This window comes from Zonotrichia leucophrys, chromosome 1A, assembly GCF_028769735.1.
Source record: "Zonotrichia leucophrys gambelii isolate GWCS_2022_RI chromosome 1A, RI_Zleu_2.0, whole genome shotgun sequence".
NCBI lineage: Eukaryota > Metazoa > Chordata > Aves > Passeriformes > Passerellidae > Zonotrichia > Zonotrichia leucophrys.
Window position 1 is genome coordinate 47,863,997 of NC_088170.1, and position 18,795 is coordinate 47,882,791.

Sequence of the window (18,795 nt, forward strand, 5' to 3'; positions counted from 1 at the left end):
TTGTTTGAATTATATGTGGAGAGACATTTAAAGCACAGTCAGCACTGACACCATGATAGTGCAATATGGGCTAAATTTGTTCACTATTACACAGCCTGGGGGGTGTCTCAGGACCAGCCTAGGGGTGCCCATATCTCGACCTCTCAGGGTTAGGCTTTAGCATCAGTCAGGCACTGACACCTGATGGTGGCTGCCCAGCAGCTGGGAGTGTGCAGGAAGGGTGTGCCCACACCACTGGTACCCACTTGGCCTGAAAACGCCGAGGTGCAGGATAAAGTCCACCAATGGTCCTCCTGGCTTTCCCCATGTGGGGAGTGACAGCCACCCCTCCTGCCCCCGGGCTGGGGGCGCCTGGCCGGGAGGGACGAGGGGAAGAAAGGAGGGGAGGGGGAGCGGGAGAAGGAGGCCCCCTCCCTCTTTCCCCCCACCGCGCACCCGGGCTCCTGCGATGTGGTGAGTCACAGGCAGGTCAGGACCGCGCCGGAGGGGCGGAGGGAGCGCGGGGACCGGCTGATTTACCGCTGGGAGCCGCCACCAGCGCGGCGGAGGCGCCTGAGGGAAGGGCGCGGAGAGCCGCCCCGAGCCCAGGTGCCGTGCGGGAGGGAGGGAGCAAGCCCCTGCCCGCCGGGGCGCGCAGCCCCTGCCGCCCCCAGGTAGGGACAGCAGCGGCAGCGGGGCAGGGCCGGGGCAGCCCGCGGGGCGGAGGGGAGCGGCGGAGCGGCAGAGAGGGGCTCGGAGGTGCGCCGGGCTGCGCCCCGCTCCGCCCCGCCCGCCCGGGCTGGGCCGGCTGCCGGGCCGGGAGCGCCGAGCCAGCCCAGCCCGCCGGGCGCAGCGCTCGCCCCTCCGGCCGTGGTGCCGGCGCGCAGCCCGCTCCGCTCCGCTCCGCTCCGCTCCGCTCCGGTAAGGACCGGCACCCGCGGGGGACGCGGGATGAGCCGGGAGCGGGGGAGGACGGGCAGCGGCGCGGGGCTGCCTGTGCCCCGCCCGGGAACTTCGCGGGAGCCGCCGCTGCTCCGCCGGGCTGGCCGGGCGCCGCGGGGCAGGTGATGGCCATGCGGAGCAGGCGGTGGCGGTGCGCGGGGCAGGCGGTGGCCGTGCGGGGCAAGCGGTGGCAGTGCGGAGCAGGCGGTGGCCGTGCGGGGCACATGGTAGCGGTGCGGGGCAGGCGATGGTGATGGCCGTGCGGGGCTGCGGGCTGGCCCCTGCCCCGGCCCGGCTCCGCAGGGCGTCGGGACGCAGGAGCGCTGCCGCGGCGGGGCAGGGCAGGGCGGGCAGCGCTCGGCGGGCAGCGCTCGCCGGGATGCTGTGGGCAGCGCCCTTGGCCGTAGTCGGAGCCGCTGCCCCTCCCGCCCCTTCCCGCTCTGCAGGAGCGCCGCGGGGCAGTGTCCGGCAGTGCAGCCTGGAACTTCCAACTCGGAGACGGCGGCTCCGCGTTTGTGGTGGCCGGTCCGACCGCCTACTGAGAGGCGCAGGGTGAGCCTGCGGGATTCTCCAAGTTGGGGATGTGTACTTTATGGTTGCGCGGCGTTCTCAGTTTTCCTTGCGGTACGGCCTTTTTGTGTTGTTGCTGTTGCTGGGGTTTGTTTGGGGTTTATTTTTCCCATTTTTAAAAGCAGAATTTGCTTCAAACGGTAAACAAATCGCAAAGGGCTCATATAATGGCATTCCACCACTGTTTTCATGTCAGCATTAAATTATATGGTCTTAGGCTTCATGAAAATGAATGCGCTCCTTAGAAATTGGAAGTTTTGCACATACATCAATAGGGATTAATAATCAAATAGCAGTGTTGTTTAACAAACTGTGCGTTTGTAATCTGCAGGAGGTTTATTCAAGCTGCAGTGCATGCTTTTCCTGAAGAACCTATGCCCTGTGTGATAGTTCATTTGCTTTCATCCCACAGGTGCTTTTTTCATTGTCCAGCTGCAAAAAGAGGATGGTGTCTCTTTTTTGTTGTCTTTTTATTTTAGATCTGAGAGGTTTGGATTCATAATCAGGCAAGATAAAGTGTCTCACATGTTTCTCAGAGAGCTGGTTAAATGTTTACAGATCACACACTGCAAGAGCAAAAAGCTAGCCTTTGGCAGGAGCTGCATGTTGAAAACAAAGTAACTTGGAGAATGACTGTATCGGTTGTTCTTTGTGCCCTAATCCTTCTTCAGCACTGCATGATTCTTTTTCTGTCTTCTAATACAAACTGAATCATTTGGAAACTGGGATATTTTGTAAAACATTCATCTCGCTATTTAGAGAAGAGAGTCAACTTCTGTGCCTTTTTGGTGGACAGGGAATGAATTGTTTTTATTATCATATAAGGATTTTCTTTTTTTTTTTCTCTTTTCCCCCTTTTTTTCTTTTTTGTTCCTTTTTATTTTTTTTCCCCTTTTTTCCTCTTTTTTTCTTTTTTCCCCTTCAGAGGCCAACCACTGCATAGCAGTTCTTTATTGGTAAGCTAAAGTGCATGTATTGTGGCTGGGGAGGGGTTCACAGACGTGTTCTTTGCTCAAGTGTAGATGACAGTGCAGCCATAGATGGAGGGGAGCTCACTGAGTCAGGGCAAGACGGCCAGAAAGCCAAAATTCAGCCGAGGTTCAATGAAAAGCTCATGAAAGCAAAACTGAGTAGCAAATGTTGTCTTCCCAGTACTGCCTTTCGCATCCTGATTCTCCTGCATTTATGGTTTTCTGGTACCTTAGATGATGACCTGAAACCTCTTCTTGCTTGTCCAGTGCAATCAAAGGGGGTAACCTGTCTACTCTTCTTCTTCTATGATCTGCAAATGTCTGCTCTGTATTTTTTCAATTCAGAGGAGAAATTCAAAGCCTGCTGCCTCCCAAATCTGGCTTCCAGAGCTCCAGAGCCTAAGTGGCACAGCTGGCTGCAGTGTAAGAGCAGCAGTCCTGCCTTCACAGCCACAAAGGGAACCTGATGCCGGCAGCCTGCTGTGCTGGGGCAGCCAGAGAGGCAGAGCTGCAGCAGTGGGAGCCACAGAGCACTGGGTGATCTGCTTTGTGCCACAGCTGCTTCGTGGTGGGCATGTGTCTAGACTTTATTGCTTCAGGCAGAAAGCGAGGAGAGGTCCTCCATCTCCATCTGTGTTTGTGAAATATCTAGCGTAATGGAAATCCTGCTTGGGCTCCCTCAGCACTACACATCATTTCTTGAATAAGAAAGGGATGGGGTAGCTGAACAGCATTCTCTGAAACTACAGAAACAAAATTCAGTAGGGGGTTACAAGGATCTGTTTGGTGCAAAGCAGAAGGAGTGCATGCAATATGTGGCACTTCAAACACACCTTGCTAAGATTTTGGGTGACAACACCACCTTTGTGGTGGGCTCCTGTGGAACCCTTATGTCCAGCCTTTCTACCTCCCTGTTGCTCCCTTGCTGTCTGTCCTTGGAGCTGGTGGCAAACTTCATGTTTCATTAGGCTGTTACCCTCAGATGAACCATCAACCTGTGCATCTTCTCTGCTATGGCCACAGTTGGTGATTTTGCTTCCTTTGTATTTGGTGATTAACCCTGTGCAATGCACCCCTGGTGGTTGTGCCACACTGCCCAAGCAGCATGCCATCACCAAGGGGGCAGGGCCACGGCTCCATGAAGAGCTCCATCTGAGGGTGGCATCTTTCTGCTACAGCCAAGATGAGGAGGTTTCTGTTGTTCTCTTACAAAAATGATGTGTTTTTCTTGGCAGTGGCTTTAAAAATCTCTGTCTCATACATAGCCACTGAGGCAAACATGTTAGCAGAAGCCATTTTTAAATCAGTTTCCTTACCCAGGGGAAATGTAGTATAGACAGGGCCTTCAGGAAACGAATAATTAGGTGACCTTTTTCCCCCCAGAATATCAGGTCTGTTTTATGTAGAGCTGTTTGAAGTCACACAAATTCTCATTACTCTCCAAATCTCTAACCTTGCCTTGTTTAAGATACCTTTTAGGAAATCAAATCAGTGTTTCAATCTAATTTCCAAAGGCATTCAAACACATGGTATGTGTGCTAACTTGTTTCCTCTAGCATTAACAAATCTAGCAAATTGCCAAGCTATTTGCCTTGAGGAAAACTATAATGTTGTACAAGAAGATAATGTATTTTTTTCTTTCTCCAATTTTAAACATTAGAGAAAGAAAAGAGAGGTAAAGTTATCAGACCACGTTAGTCCAGGATATAACTCCTTTGAAGCAAACAGTGTTCCCAAGTAGATTGCCATGGTTTTTGATCTGTTCTGGGACTTTTTAGTCACGCTGTGATCTTTTTCAGTCACTTGATGTGGCTGAATGGTGACAGAGTCCTCTTGGCTCAGATGGACTTTCATTGAATTAGTTGCAATTGAGTATACCAAATATGAGAGTGGAGATAAATAACTTGAGGGACTTATAGCTCTCAAATTTTAAGAATTTTATAATGCTTGTATTTTAAGGAGAGGCTGTGTACATAAGCCAGGCACAAGGGTGCATGTGGTGCAACAGTAGCAGTGAATGGTCTGAAACCTCTCCTCTGCCTCTCCTCCCAGCACTCCCTGTCGCCAGGGAAGCAAGGGCTCCAGAACATTCAATTTTTCAAGCAGTTGTCAATAACAGAAGATTTTCTGCAATGCTGAGGAGTTTAACAAGCTTAAAATTCTTAAATGAAATGCTGCTTTTTCTGTGCATCCTACAGGTCTGATAGCTTCTTCTGCTTGTCCCAAGAAAATTAACATTCAATTGTCCTTTTGTATGGAAAGCAGCAAAAGGTTCTTGTCTGAATTAATGATAAATTTGATTGCAAATGCATGTGGGAGGAAAATTGCCAAATGCTTTCAGAAGATTTTCATTTTGCCCAAGTGTTCACACCATGGCCATCACCATGGCATTTGATAGCTAACCCCTTCGTTGTGTACATTGCAGCTTTAGCCTCGCATTGAAGGGTCACACTGGCATATCTTTGTTTCCTGTAGTCATACAGAAGTAACAATTTTTTATGTAAGTTGCTTTCCTTCACTGCAGTTCCTTCGTTTTGATGTTTATCCAGCCAAACACTATCAAAATCTTTTTGACGTGTATGGTTATCATTTCTGTGAGGGATCAGTGACCTAGCTTGATAAATTTAAAAGTTCAGCAATAAACCTAAATATGTGACATTTATTGAAATTCATTCTTTGCCATGGAGCTACTTTCTTTCAAAAGTATTGAGAATAGTAAGGGATTGCATCTGCAATTTGATTAAATCTACAGTTGTTACCATTTGCCTTCTGAAAATTGATTCCCTCCCCTCCCTGTCCCCTAGCTTGACATGCTTATTGATTAAAATTTCTGCACTGGCCTAAGCCAGCATATATTTGTTAGTGTTTGTGTGCTTCCCATGCAATTCCAGACAAACTTTCAACTGTGGAAGCCAACTCTATTCCTAAACTATTGGAAATGGTAAGGTTCCTTAGCAATTGTTTTAAACTATATGATGACACATCTTTGAACCCCATTGTACGAAGGAAAAATACCTTCTGACTGGAGAGAGGTTTCCTGTTTATGTGTGTGTTTGCTGGAATTAAGCCTTCCCCTGTGTGTTGGCTGAGTATTTTTTTGTAATCCAAAATGGTAACACAGCAAGTCACCTCCAGAGTTTATTTTTTGGACAGGATACAGGTCTTTTATTTTCAAAATAGCATAGCTGGAGTTGATGATGAAGCACAGGGGCCTCTCAGTTACACTTCTACAAGCAGACTCAGTTAATTGAGGAGGCACACTTATAAAGACATCTAGATTTAAGCAGTGAGTAATTAATTTTTATTGACAATTTTGTATTATGTAAGTTGTTCACTTCCCACACAGGAAGTTTTTTGCTTCAGCCAGATTTCCTTTCAGCATAAGGATATGAAATTTGCCAAATATATAATTTATTTTATAAAATGGCTAGAATCATATCTTTTGTTGTGACTGAACAGTCACATAAAATTTTCTGTTTCTCTTTAGAAGGAGCAGGCCAGCAGGTGGCCTCCAGGTGGTAGCCCTACTGCAGGAGGATGGCATGTAATACCTGGAGGGTTTTCAGCTGCTTAGATATGGGCAGGTGACCAAAAAATATAGCACATATAATACTCTTGCCTCCTGGTGTCTGGGAGTATGTATCTTTGTGAGCTTGTGGCGTGCCCTTGCACCTACCTGCCATAGCTGACCCTCCTTCAGAGGGGAGAGGAGATGAGACTCAGAAAGGCATTTTGCCTGCAAGAGTAGCAAGGCTGGACCACCATGAATTTAGGCAGTAAAGTTACAGTTATTTATGAAATACAGTGTTAAGGTTTCTGGTTTGCTTCAATTAATGCTCATTTTAAACAACTGTCTGGGACTGGGAGAAACCTGGACTAATGGACTGATTACACTGAGCATTTGTTAGGGCTGAGAGCCACATGGCCCTGCTGTGGGATGTCCACACCCAGCCCCAGCTTTGCTACCCCTGCCCACAGCTGGCAGAGCTGCCCTCAGCTGGATTCCATCTCTTTATCACCCACCACAAATACTCAGGCCTCCAACAACGCATGTGGGTCTTGGGAAACTGGCTTTTTTTACCTGTTTTTGTGGTTGTGTCACTTTTCTTGTAAGAATCCTGAGCAAGACAGTGACCTCGTGGTTATCCCTGGGAGTTTTGCCACTGACTCTTCATGGACACTGGATTCAGCTCTAGTTTTGTGTGTGTCTGCACCATATTTGAAAAATGGATTTCCTCTTCTCTGACTATAATAGAAGGCTGATGTATCTTTTTGACAGAAAATTTTTCTCATTAATAGTTGCACAAGTTGTTAAGTCCTGTAGGAACTATCTATGTTCATCTAAATTTTGTGGGAACAAATCCTTTCTGAGCATGTTTAATGTTTAATGAAAACAATTATCATCTACATTTAGAATTCCAAACTTGCTTATTTAATGTTTCTTAATTAATGTTTCTCTTTTTTTTGTTTATTTTTAGTTTGTTTGAGCTGGATGCTGAATCTCACCTTTCTTTTACTTTGTTTTGAAACTAATCTAGCTAGTGAGATTTCAAGCTTGGTAGAAATAGACCTATTGTGCCATTGTAAATGCCTAGAGACATACATGACTTTTATTGGTTTGTCTTTAGCTGTATCATAAATAAGAGTGTGTTTTGGATTTTAGTTTGGTTGACCCAAACTAAATCACCAGAATTTTAGGACCATCAGAGATATTAATTAAAACATTGGGGTTTGCTTCTCCCCCTCTACACACCCACATCACAGATGATCCTGCGAGGATAAAAGTAGCAAATTTCCAAGTAAGCCCAGCATTCCAAGTAGGCCCAGAGAAAAGTCCCAAATCTGTGGATTATCCCAAAGTATGAGTAGAAAAGAACAAACTGAAATAACTTCACAAGCTTCATTTGTCTTAGATACACACTGGGGTAACTCAGGCTTGCATTGCTCTCTATCTTTGAGACTGTTCCACATTCAAAATTGTATTAGGATTTCGGTTAAGGGAATTATATATGCTTTTATCTATTGCTATTTTATATCCCGATATCTGTTATGGGTGTTATTATATGGGTAGTATTATATATACTTTTATATGTCTTCTTATCCAAATAGATCAGATTCTGTTCAGTCTGAGAAAGCAGGATAAAAGAGAGTGAGGCAGCTTTGCTGAAGACAATGAGAAGTGTTGATAGTTGCATTAGTGGTAAAAGTTGATTAATTCCCCTCTCCTGATGTCACTGAAAATGTTAAATAAGTTACTTTAATTATATTCAGTTTTCCTGTCTATTTCTAGAGAGGGAGTACTAATTTTACATGTTATATATTGCTGTCTTTTAAAACCTTTCCTTAAACTCTTTGGGTTTATTGCTTTTGCTCTTTGGATTAGAGGCCAATATTTTTCCTGAGGGAAAATGTTCCTTGTTAATACTCAGTATTTGATATCATTCTTACAAATGCCCAAAGCTGAAGTAAAAAAAAAAATATATATATAATTGCAGTATTAATAATCTTTTAAAGAGTAGGTAGAATACAAACAGTAATAGGCTCCAGTAAGCAGTGAGCCAGTGTGGAGCTCCCTGTGTGATAAAGCACTTCTGCATCAGAGAAAATAATCCAAATTTCACCCTAAAAGTGTATTTACCATCCATTTAGATGAGTGGAAAATGTTGTTCATGTTTGAAGATGCAATTTAGCTTGCAGCAGATGATTGAAAACTATCTTAACTGTTGTTTAACTCTTCTGATGAAGGAAGAGAAAACTTTGATGAGGGAAAACTTTGAACACTTTGCTTTTGCCTTCCTATACATGCTCAAGGACGGAGTGGTGCATGGTAATGAGTTTTATCACTGTGTGTTTGCAGCACTTTCAAATAGTAAATGGGGGTGTTTCCCTAGCCAGGATGTAGGTGCCTTTAGTTAAAGTCAGGGTGTAAATTCTATCACCTTCAGTGAAAAATATGCTAGAGTTGAAAACAGAGGACCCAGATGTGTGCTGGTTTTATGCTTTACTTTGATTTCTTCATTTCCTAGTATTTAGGGTATATTAAGCCTATTGCAGTCAGAATCTGAAATTCCCAAGTGTCTGTTTTGCCTGGTATTGCAAACACTGGCCTCACAAACAAATTACCAGAGTACATGACATGGTGGCAACATTTCACTGTGTCCTTTTCCCTTCTCAGAGGATTGAATAGCTCCTTTTCTAGGAATGTCCTCTCCTGTGACATTTTCAAGACCTTGTCAACTCTCCACCATAAATTTCCACAATGGGAAAATCCTATTGAATCTAGCATGGGAACCTTACTATAAGTTTCTGAATTATCCTATGAAATTTAATATTCAATCTGTTTGTGCTTCAGAACTTCATGTTAAAATCTCATTATATTTTATCTTCCGTTAAATCCCATAGAATTCAGTTATTATTTCTATCAGATTACATTTGATTTTTGTACCTTTTATCCTGACCTTATGTATACAAAAGAGAGGGATTGCAAGACATGTCCATTTGTGAGAAAGGGATGATTCTGTCCTCCTGGTTCTATTCAGAAAGACCTAACCAATAAAAGTCACTTTTTTTTTCCTGGGTGACTATGGAAGGCTACATGAGAGGAGGTGTTGTGAACACAGAACATGCTAATAGAAGTTGAGAGAGGTGAGAGCCAGACAGAAGGTAAGTAAAGTCAGCACAAGTGTACATGAAATCACAAAAATCATTAATGACATTCTAATGGCAGAACTGAAGCCTACGATTTTCATGCAGAGGTATAAAAAGGGAAAACGTGTTGTGTGGTTATTTTCAGTTAGAAGACCTGTTTTCCTGTTCTGTGGAGTTTTCTTTCCTTCCTTCTGAAAATATGTTTACAAAAATAAGTATGTCTTTTTCTTCAGAGGTGAGCTGCCCTGATAAAATCAGCTGGGGTAGAGCTCAGAGACAACTTTGCTGCTTCCTGAAGATGGCCAAGTTGCATTTTTGTTTGTTTGTTTTCAAATTGAGAAGTTTTCATATAACATACTTTGAAAAAACTTCTTTTATGCAAATAATGCCACAATTTTCTTGTAGGTGAAACACAAGCTGAGCCAACTTCTGTCTGCAGGTAAGCAGGAATGGCTTTAAAATTCCTTTGACTGCAGTGGGAGAGGTCCCTGCTTATCTGAGCAGAGTCTGTACACCCAAAATCCCCTTCAGGGCACAAAAATAAGGTAACAACCAGTGAATTGTTTTCACAATATAAAAAGCCTTTCAGGAAGCAGCAAGTAGCAATAAGAGGTGGCTTAAAAATAAGAAAGTACCCCTTTCCCAGCTGCAAGAGGGAAATCTAAAGTTATGTTATTTACTGAGACCACCATCACATGCTATTAACAGAGGTAAAAGCCCATCAGTCAAATATTTGACTACTCATGGTTTATAGGGATTTCAAAGACTTATGGAAAGATAATGCCTGTGTCCATTAGCTAGTTACTTAGAAATGCAGCGTTGGTTAATTCAGCCTTTCTGTAAAGAGTAATTATTATCTTCATTAACAATATATAAGATTTTAAAGATTTACTGTTCCTCACCTATTATTCCTGTTACGTCTTCTACATCTCAGTATTTACCCTCTATCATCAATTGCTCATTTTAAATGAGGTAGTATTGAGATTCTGTCATTGCCACTGATCTGTCTTTCAGCCTGTCTTAAGCAGCCTGTTCTCTAGTCCTTAGTCAGCTCAGCTATCACAGGAATCAATGACACTAATGATTGCATAGAGACTGTGGAGTCAAGTCTTGGAAAAGATGATGGCTTCACACTGAAGGAATGTAGCTTATCCTGGCCTAGCTGAGGTCCAAAACCAGACCTTTGTGTGAAAGCAAGGTGTTTAAGAGTTGAGATCAGTCCATCCTCACCCCAAACATCTGTATCTTGTTCAAATTTAAAATGCTTAAGTGAGTAATTATTAATGATAAGAACTCCATATTTTTTGTCTGAACACAACATACATGGTGCTAATAAGTAATACAATATGATTTGAATATTTTTAGTAGGAGCAGGGATGTAAAAGAAAATGTTCCTGCTAAATGACAGTGACCTTTGTTCAGTGCCCAAAATATTGAATTAAATATCAACTGTTTAGTAAAACATCATGCTTAGAAGCAATTGTTTCACTATGAAGTCCTAAATTAAAAACATACATTTACTGACCAATTTCCAATTTTACCATTGCCATTTTATTTTCTTTTGGATAAACAGACCAAGCTTAATATTATGGGGAAAATCCAGAGAGGCTGCTTTGGCATCTCAGATGGGGTTTTAGAGTGAGGTCAGGGCACAAGTCCAACAAAGAGATCCGAAAAGCTAACACTCACTGGCCACAAAACTCTCAGGTGCTTAGATTAACCAGTGTCAGCAATTTGTGCTGAATACTCCCTGGATCTCACCTGCACTGCAGTTCTGGGAGAGCAGACAGAGCAGTAAGAGTGTCTCAGTCCTGGCTGGCTCACAGCTCCCACCAAGCTCCTCTCAGTGCCCAGACAGGATGGAGCCAGGCACGGTCCTGCTGCTGACAGGCAGCCTCCAGCACCACACGCCATCCCTCTCCTCTCCCAGCTGGCTTGGCTCCAAAGCATCAGGACAGTTTTGCCCAGGAGGACTCACATTCCACTCTCTGCACCTTCCCACCAGGACAGGAAGGGGAGGAGGAGAGTGAGGAATGGCCCTGAGGTGGTGGATTGCTGGATCTCATGGCAAAAGGGCAGGAGAGTGCAGGCAGGGGCTGCAGAGACAGGGCAGGGGGCAAAAGCAGCAGAGCCAGTCCCAAGTCCCATTTTAGACCTTAGGCCAGCCTGTTCATGCAGGGATGAGGACCATTGTTTTAAATCAGCCCCTTAATGGCAGGCACCATCCTACAGCTCACCTTCTGTGCTACACCTGTAGTAAAATCAGCACTAAGCCTTTTTAGTTTTGGAGGTGTTTTGTAAGAATGGATTAATTATCCTCATTTCACCCCAATGAGAAAGGTAAATACCCTCTTGAAGTTTGGAAACAGCCTCTTTGCTTATCTCACAGACTCCTTATCTGGCTCCAGATTTCTAAAGGAAGCATTCCAGGGTCTGAACAAGTCCAAAACCTTGTTCTGGGTCCAGTATAAATGAGAACCTCTGAAGAGCAACAGTTGCACATTTAAGCTTCCCAGGTCTCTTCAAATGAGGGGAGAGGACAGGCTGAAAGAAAGTAAATGAACCAGCTGAAAAATCCTTTCAGAAACAAGCACACAAAAAAAGATCCCATTAGCATGAAAAAACTCAGACTGCTCAGCCATCCCTGAACTCTTTCTTCAAACTATTGAGCTTTTCAGCATCTTCTGAAGGTCAACATAATATTTCAAAATAAAAACTGTGGCTGACGGACCCTTGCAGAGGGACATCTGCCAAAAAAAGGGAGCTGAGGCTGCTGCAGATCAGCCACTCTCCTGATTGCAGCTGTGACACTGTTGCCTCTGGTGAGAGCCAGGATGTCAGAGAGGCTGGTCCCAGGCCATTTCGGGATTTATGAAGGCCAATTCCGTAAGGTCCTTGGAAGGCGATCATGAATCACCGGTTTGCAGCGAGGCAGCGCTCATGCCAATGAGCGTCATTAGCTCCCTCTCTAAACCAGGGGAAAGTAGGGCATCACTTAAAGTGCACTGCAATAACATAAACTTACAGTGACAAAAGCGAGGTCAGCATTAAAAAGAAAAGGTCATAACCTCCTAACCAAACACAGATGTGAAATGAACACTATCCTTGACATTGCTCCTGTTTGATTATCAAAAAGCTGCTACGAAGCTAAGTAGACCATCAGGTTATTAACTTTGGTATCAGATTATGTATGAAGCTGGGGCATAAATAAAGACCCCATTGCTTTCACTAGCAAATTTACAAACACAGCCAATCAGTTTTGTTTGTAGCTGTTTTGAGTGTTTGCACCACATTTTCACTTGGGGCAAAGACCACCAAAGCTTTGCACAAAGATGGTTTGTGTTTGGCAGGGCTGATTATCTCAAACACAGCATTACACAATCGTGACTGTAGGTTGTGGAGCCAGCTTGAGCATGCAAGGAGTGCAGTCTGCTTTCCAGCCCTAAGTATGCATGCAGAAAAAGCACAATATTAGCCCAACACAGTATCAGCCCAATGGACTGTGCCAGGCCAGACCAGCTCCCCTCACAAAAGTTCCTAGATGCAAGGAGATGACTTGGAGGCAACTCTGTACAGTGCTGACACAGGTGCACCAGCAGAACTTTTTCTTGGTTTTTCCTTTCCCTGAATAAGCCACCCCCAGCAGGCTGAGTAAAGGAGAGCTGAGGGTCTCATTCCAGCCTTTGGGCCAGTTCTCCAAAGCTGTGAGCCCAGCTCAGTCGCACAGATGTGCTGATCTTGCTGGGACCCTACACAGTTTGACCATGACATCTCAGCTTGACAAGCTGTGTATCAAGCAAGGCATCAGCAGCCTTTTGGAAATCCTTGACCGTAAGTTTGGTTGCTAATTTGCCTTGTGGCTCTTGGAGACACATTAAGTGAGCAGGGTGAAGTCATGGCACACAGTGGCATGCTTTATGTGTGCCCACCAAGCAGAAAGCCACTGCCTGACACTGTCCTGCCAGCTCTTTCAGAGGAAAGAACAGAGCCAGCACAATTTCTTTTGCTTAGTATCCTAGGTATTTGTGCCACACCTTGGAAGAATTCAGGGACTTCTTGGGTTTCAGTTGCTGGTATTAGTATATTTTTTATGACATTAAAAGGAAACTTGGTCATTTGGTGGGCAAGTAGATCCATTGGTACCATTCTAATAAAACATACCTTATAATCACTATTTTGGCCCAGTTATCATATATAATATACTTTACTATCTGTATCTATTGACATAGAGAACTTTTTTTTTTTTAAGAGATTAATGTTTGGCTGTGAAGAGTTATTATCTCAGGGACTCCTAAGAACCATTAGCAGCAAATGACAATTAAACTGTAGGAAATGTCCTGCATCAAGATCATTCATAATTGCTGTTAGAACATTTAGATCAAATCTGTATGCTGTCTTGGTTACTCATGGATATCTGCCTTTTAATCTTTTTCATTTTTATGATCCATGCCATTCCTTTAATTATCACAGTATGGAAGGCTGTTAGCTTTACAAGACAGGAAAGGCTTCCAAAATATGCTCTGCATTTCAATACAAGAATTCAGGTGGATAAATGTTATAACCATAAAATATAGAGTAGCAAGTATAAGTGCTGGGACTATTTGAGGGAATTGAGCTAAAACTGTGCTTGCAGCCAGGTTTGCCAACTTGGCTCTTTACAAAAGGAGGAACTACATTCCAAGGAAATCACACTGTCCCCATTCAGTACAGACAACCACAAAATGCTCAGACTCATGCAAAAAAGTTGATCAAGAGGATCAACTCCGAAATGCAAGTTGCTTTCTCCTACTGTGAGGTGTTTCTGTGACACCAGAAACAAAGACTTGGGTCTTTATGTGAGCTTGTGTGATTTCCTCAGTCCACCAGGGTGTGTCTGCATTTATCTCAACTCACTAGAAGCTGATAAAGGCCTCTGCTTTGCATATGTGGTGAAAATAGATAAGAGTTTAATTAGTCTGTTCAAACATGAAAAATTTGAAGTGACCCCCGAATATCTCCATATGCACTAACCTGACCCAGAAGACCAATATTGCCTTGTGTTATTAGTCATGACATGCACTGTATCAGGCATAGCATGTTACTCTCCTCACACACACATAGAGAGCTCTTCTTCTGCTGGTACTGAACCTTTGCACTGAGTAAGGTGTTCATATGTCAGTCGTCAGGCTGAATTATTTGCTGCAGATACCAAGCTTAAGTCTATGCTAGAACTGGGTTTATTTTACTCCAATTGTTATGGTAAAGCGCCACAATAACATCACAGTTATTTTCTTACTGAAGTTCCACAATTGCTGACTTGCATCTCAGATGAACAGGATGGAACAATTGTGTTGTTCAAAGCTTGCTTTCTATTTTCCTGGTATTGCTAAACAATTCAATAGGGGTTTTTTTAAATCCTTCCATCCTTATCATCCAGATGTGGAAAGCTGTCCTCTTCTATTTAAAGACCCAAATCCATCTGCAAATATAAGCATGAAGAGACAGTGGAGGTTCTACCTTATTTGGTGTAATTTTCTGGTTTTCAGTTAATCTATGTATATTCTGGACTTCTAGTCCACATTCTTTATGGAATTGATTGCTCAGCCCTTATGAGTGCTGCTTTCTCACATGAGAAATCTATCTCAATTGCAAGAAATTCCACCTATTAAGTGGAAGTATTAAGTATTCCACGTATTAAATTAATCTTTCTGAGCAATATATAGCTCTTGATCAGTTCCACTCATTTGTAATACATCAGTGAGTGTTTGCTGGGGTTCATTACTAAAGAGCCAGTAGTGCCATTGTAGCCCATCACAACAAAAAATGATTAAATAAATCCAGTTGTGCTGGAGACCCATGACATGAGTTGGCTTTAGGATGTTAAGTTCTGAAGCTATTCAAATAAAATACTCTACTACACTGCAGGACACCTCCAAAAAATGCCAAATGAGTGTAAGAATAGCATTTTCTCAACTGCAAAGGCTAGATTAGTGTTCTTGTGGTTTAAAGCCTGTTAAAAATAAATGTGCTAGACAACAAAAATGCTTCTTTTGATAGCTGATGTGATTTATAATGGTATATTAGACCCAGTAATGGACTATGTATATTAAAGAGTGTGTTTTATGCAGGGATAATTTAATTTTTTTATGTGTTTGAATATTGTAAGGAAAGGCTTACAGATCAGTTGAACCTGCTAATGAAAGCAATTTCTTCTGACACACATGACTGCACTGTGTATGTAGAGGATTTAGTTAATGGTAGATCCTCCAGCAATTGCCTAGACTGTGCCCTGCCCAACAGTTCTTCCCCATCAGCCATCTGCATGGGCACACACCTCTGAGAATAAAAAGAGCAAATAGAAACCTCCCACCTCTGCTATGAATGAATTTATAACCTAAATCACTGATAACAAGTTCTTTGGCTCTATACTCTGGAAAACTGAACTGTGCTAGAGTGCATATCATGCTGTAGGAAAAATAATGTTGCCACCCTAGTCAGGATGAGTGACCTAACCTAGAGCTGAAATAGCACTGAAGACAAGGGAACATGAATTTTAACTCAGATTAGCCATTTGAATTCAGCTCAGGGATAATTTTTGTGTTTACTGCTAACTTTTTCAATTTCCTTGTTCTCTTTGTTGTCTTAAGGTAACTAAGTTCAGATTTAAAACCTTTTTTTTACCTCTGAACTTAGAAAACAGGTTATCCTCACTAAGTGTTTTAGATATTCTCAACCTTGTGTACAGATGGAATTGGTTAATTGAAAAGTCTGATGAAGGCACATCCATTGTGGGCTTTATCTGCTGAAGCTGATGCCACTGCTGTGGCAGATTTGCAACAACTGATTAAAGCTGGATGAATGGAGCTGTTATCACCCCCTCCTATTTTCCCTGTCCTCTTAAATGATGATGTTCTCTCCATGGCACAGCCTCTGAACCACAGGGAATCAGGTCCTGCACTGGCACAGATTTTAGTCCAAAATAGCAGAGCAAACTGAAGTCTCAGGAGGAGTGGTCACTAGGGTTATTCTATATAAATTTGCCACCTCAACTGTGTCAGAGACCGAAGTAACAAAATGTACTCTCCCACTGGAAAAAGTATAAAACCATACCATCAGCTTTAAAAAAGGGAAAAGGCTACCATTTGCTGACAATAGAGTTTTTGAAACATGAATTAACATGGCTCTGCTGTCACCTAACCTGAAATGACCTATCTTAGGACTAAATATGTTCTTGTACAAACACTCTCTCTGTGGGATAGAGGACCCTGCCATTTCCTTTCCTGTAATAAAGCTGGGAAAAATGAGATGCACCAAACAACGGACAAAATGCTTTCATGTCAGCATATTGTCTGAGCTTGTGCAGATCCATGGAGTGCTTGTGATTAGAGATAAATAAGTTTCTGAAATGAGGGAAAGGCAAACAAGCATGCCTGTGTTTTCTGGCTTCCTTGCATATGCCAGTTTGAACATATTCCACAATAAGGCCAGGCCTGACTTGTCAGTACAGTTGCAAACAGTGCCAAGGAGAGACATGATGTTCAATATTTACAAATTATCACCCAAGTCATAATTAGAGGGAATGAAACTTGTAGGAAGAAGATTACCATTGGGAAACTTAATGGTACAAAAACACAGCACCAGCCATAGCACTCACACTAATATGACACATCATTACCAACCATTTGCAATGGTTAACCAAAATCTATTTTCTCATCAGTTTTACTGGCTACTATCTGATGAGTGATGGAAAAATGAGCACATCATGACACTGGCTTTGAAAATATCTCTTACAAAAGGAATAATCCATGACAGCTATTGCTCACTGATGGCCATCACAGGCCAAAACTTACAAGTCATCTTGTAGATACATGAAGGACACACACACGTGTCTCAGGAAGGTCACAAAATATTGAACAGCATCCATCATTCAAAGCAAGCAGAGAAACAAAAGGTTTCCTTGTTTTCGTTCTGCAACTGATAGAGAGCAGCTAGTTCTTTGACCTGTAGCTATAGCACAAGTACTTTGGTTCTAATTCATCAAATCCCTGTAAGTTCAACAAATTGCCTTTGAGTGTATGCTATGGAGAGCTGTTGGACCTTTGAAGAAAGACTGAATTTTTAATACACCAAAATTTCTCTGTTTCTTCAGGATGTATTCAGGTGAAGTGTATTTCCAGTGACCTGGTCTGGAGGTCATAAAAGAGCAGCTCTGTGCTGGACCTTGCAGTGCAGGAATAGAGAAAGAACCTGGGTCAGATGCAGATGAAAAGTGGCACCAAAAGTCATGAGACTCTGAGAAAGAAGCAGCAGAGTTTATATGATGTGAGGACTGTGAAGTTCATAGTGCTCTTCACATGACTCCTGCGTTCTCCCTAAGCTATAAATGTCTCACTGTAGGACATGTCCCTTCTGTGTCAGGCACCTTGAGAGAAGATTCACAGTGTGCTGAAGACCTGGGCTGTGGAGAGCCACCTTCCCTAGAGAGCTGCCCACAAATCTGAGCCAGAGCTTCCCATAGGTTGGAATCAGCAGATTTCTGTCTGGGCGGATGCTTGAAACATCTCAAAAGTATACAAAGGAAAGCTCTATGATGAAACTCAAATAGAAGAGAAAAGATGATTTTCATTTATTGCTCATATTTTCCTTCCTGTAGTGCTAAAATAAAGTACCTATTATTCCTGGCATCCTTTACATCACACTGAATCCCACCTTTGTTCTTACTGTTAAATTTTCCATTCCAGCCTCACTTGCTAAAGGAGTCTAAGGTGGAATTTTTGGTCTCCTGAACACAGATTGAAATCAGTGGTGTTTTACTGAATGTAGAGCACACTGTCTGAGGATACTGGCCTCACATCCCAAAATATGGTTGGAGAGAAAAAATATGTCAGATAGTATTTATGGCTCTAAATACCCCTGCAGTGCACATTGGTACTGATTGTTGGACATCTAGGCATCCTCTTTTTTAGACACTGGAAGAATAGGGAGGATTGTAAACTGAAAACTGAGGGACCCATTGGGTGGGAAATCTATTTGGGAGCATTAAAACAAGAATATAGTACAGAGTATACTGCAACAAATAAGGTGTCTGTCAAGTAACCTTCCTTCAATCTTTTTTGCCTGTGTTGGTGGTGCCCCATCCTCATGCAACTCTTGTCCCACCCATTGCTTTGTCTCTCCACTGCAGGGCTGCCTCTGGTAAGGGGTTTAAACTTATTACAGTAACAATATATCTATCTCTGGCTCGTGTCAGAAATAGAGCACTTTTGGAATTTTCTGCTCAATCTAGTATTTGTCAGGACACGTTGACTCATCAGAAGTGAATCTGCAGGAATGCAACAGGTTCAGCAGTGTCTTGGGTGGAAGTGTGGTTGAAAAGAGGCAGACAGTCAGACCAGGCCCCCACTTCTCCCAGTGCTGGGACCTGCACTTGACACTGGCCAGGCAGGACGTGAACATGGATCATGTGTGAATTCTGGGTGTTTTACACAAACTTTGAAAGCTCTTGGTTTCATCCCAGCACAGAGCAGGAAAAAAAATCATGACAGCAAGATGTTACAGAGGATGGGAAGACAGCTTCCTGCCCTATACAATATGGAAGTCAGCAGTTTGAGTACTGGGACTATTTTCTAATTATAGCAATATCCTTGCTCTTTTTTCTTTTTCTTTCAAATCCAGGCTAGATTTGTTTCCAGGATTCTGTTATCAC

At 43.0% G+C, this 18,795-nt stretch overlaps 1 protein-coding gene across 4 annotated transcripts in view; it reads left to right on the plus strand.

The window, feature by feature from the left end:
- Positions 1 to 439: 439 nt before the first annotated feature.
- MET (MET proto-oncogene, receptor tyrosine kinase) overlaps positions 440 to 18,795 on the plus strand; it is a 90,442-nt gene continuing 72,086 nt past the window's right edge. Inside the window, exon 1 of one of the 4 annotated variants that reach the window (XM_064702684.1) lies at positions 440 to 453. The gene's annotated coding sequence lies outside the window, so the exon portion shown is untranslated. The other 3 variants (XM_064702685.1, XM_064702682.1, XM_064702683.1) reach the window with 3 other exon arrangements.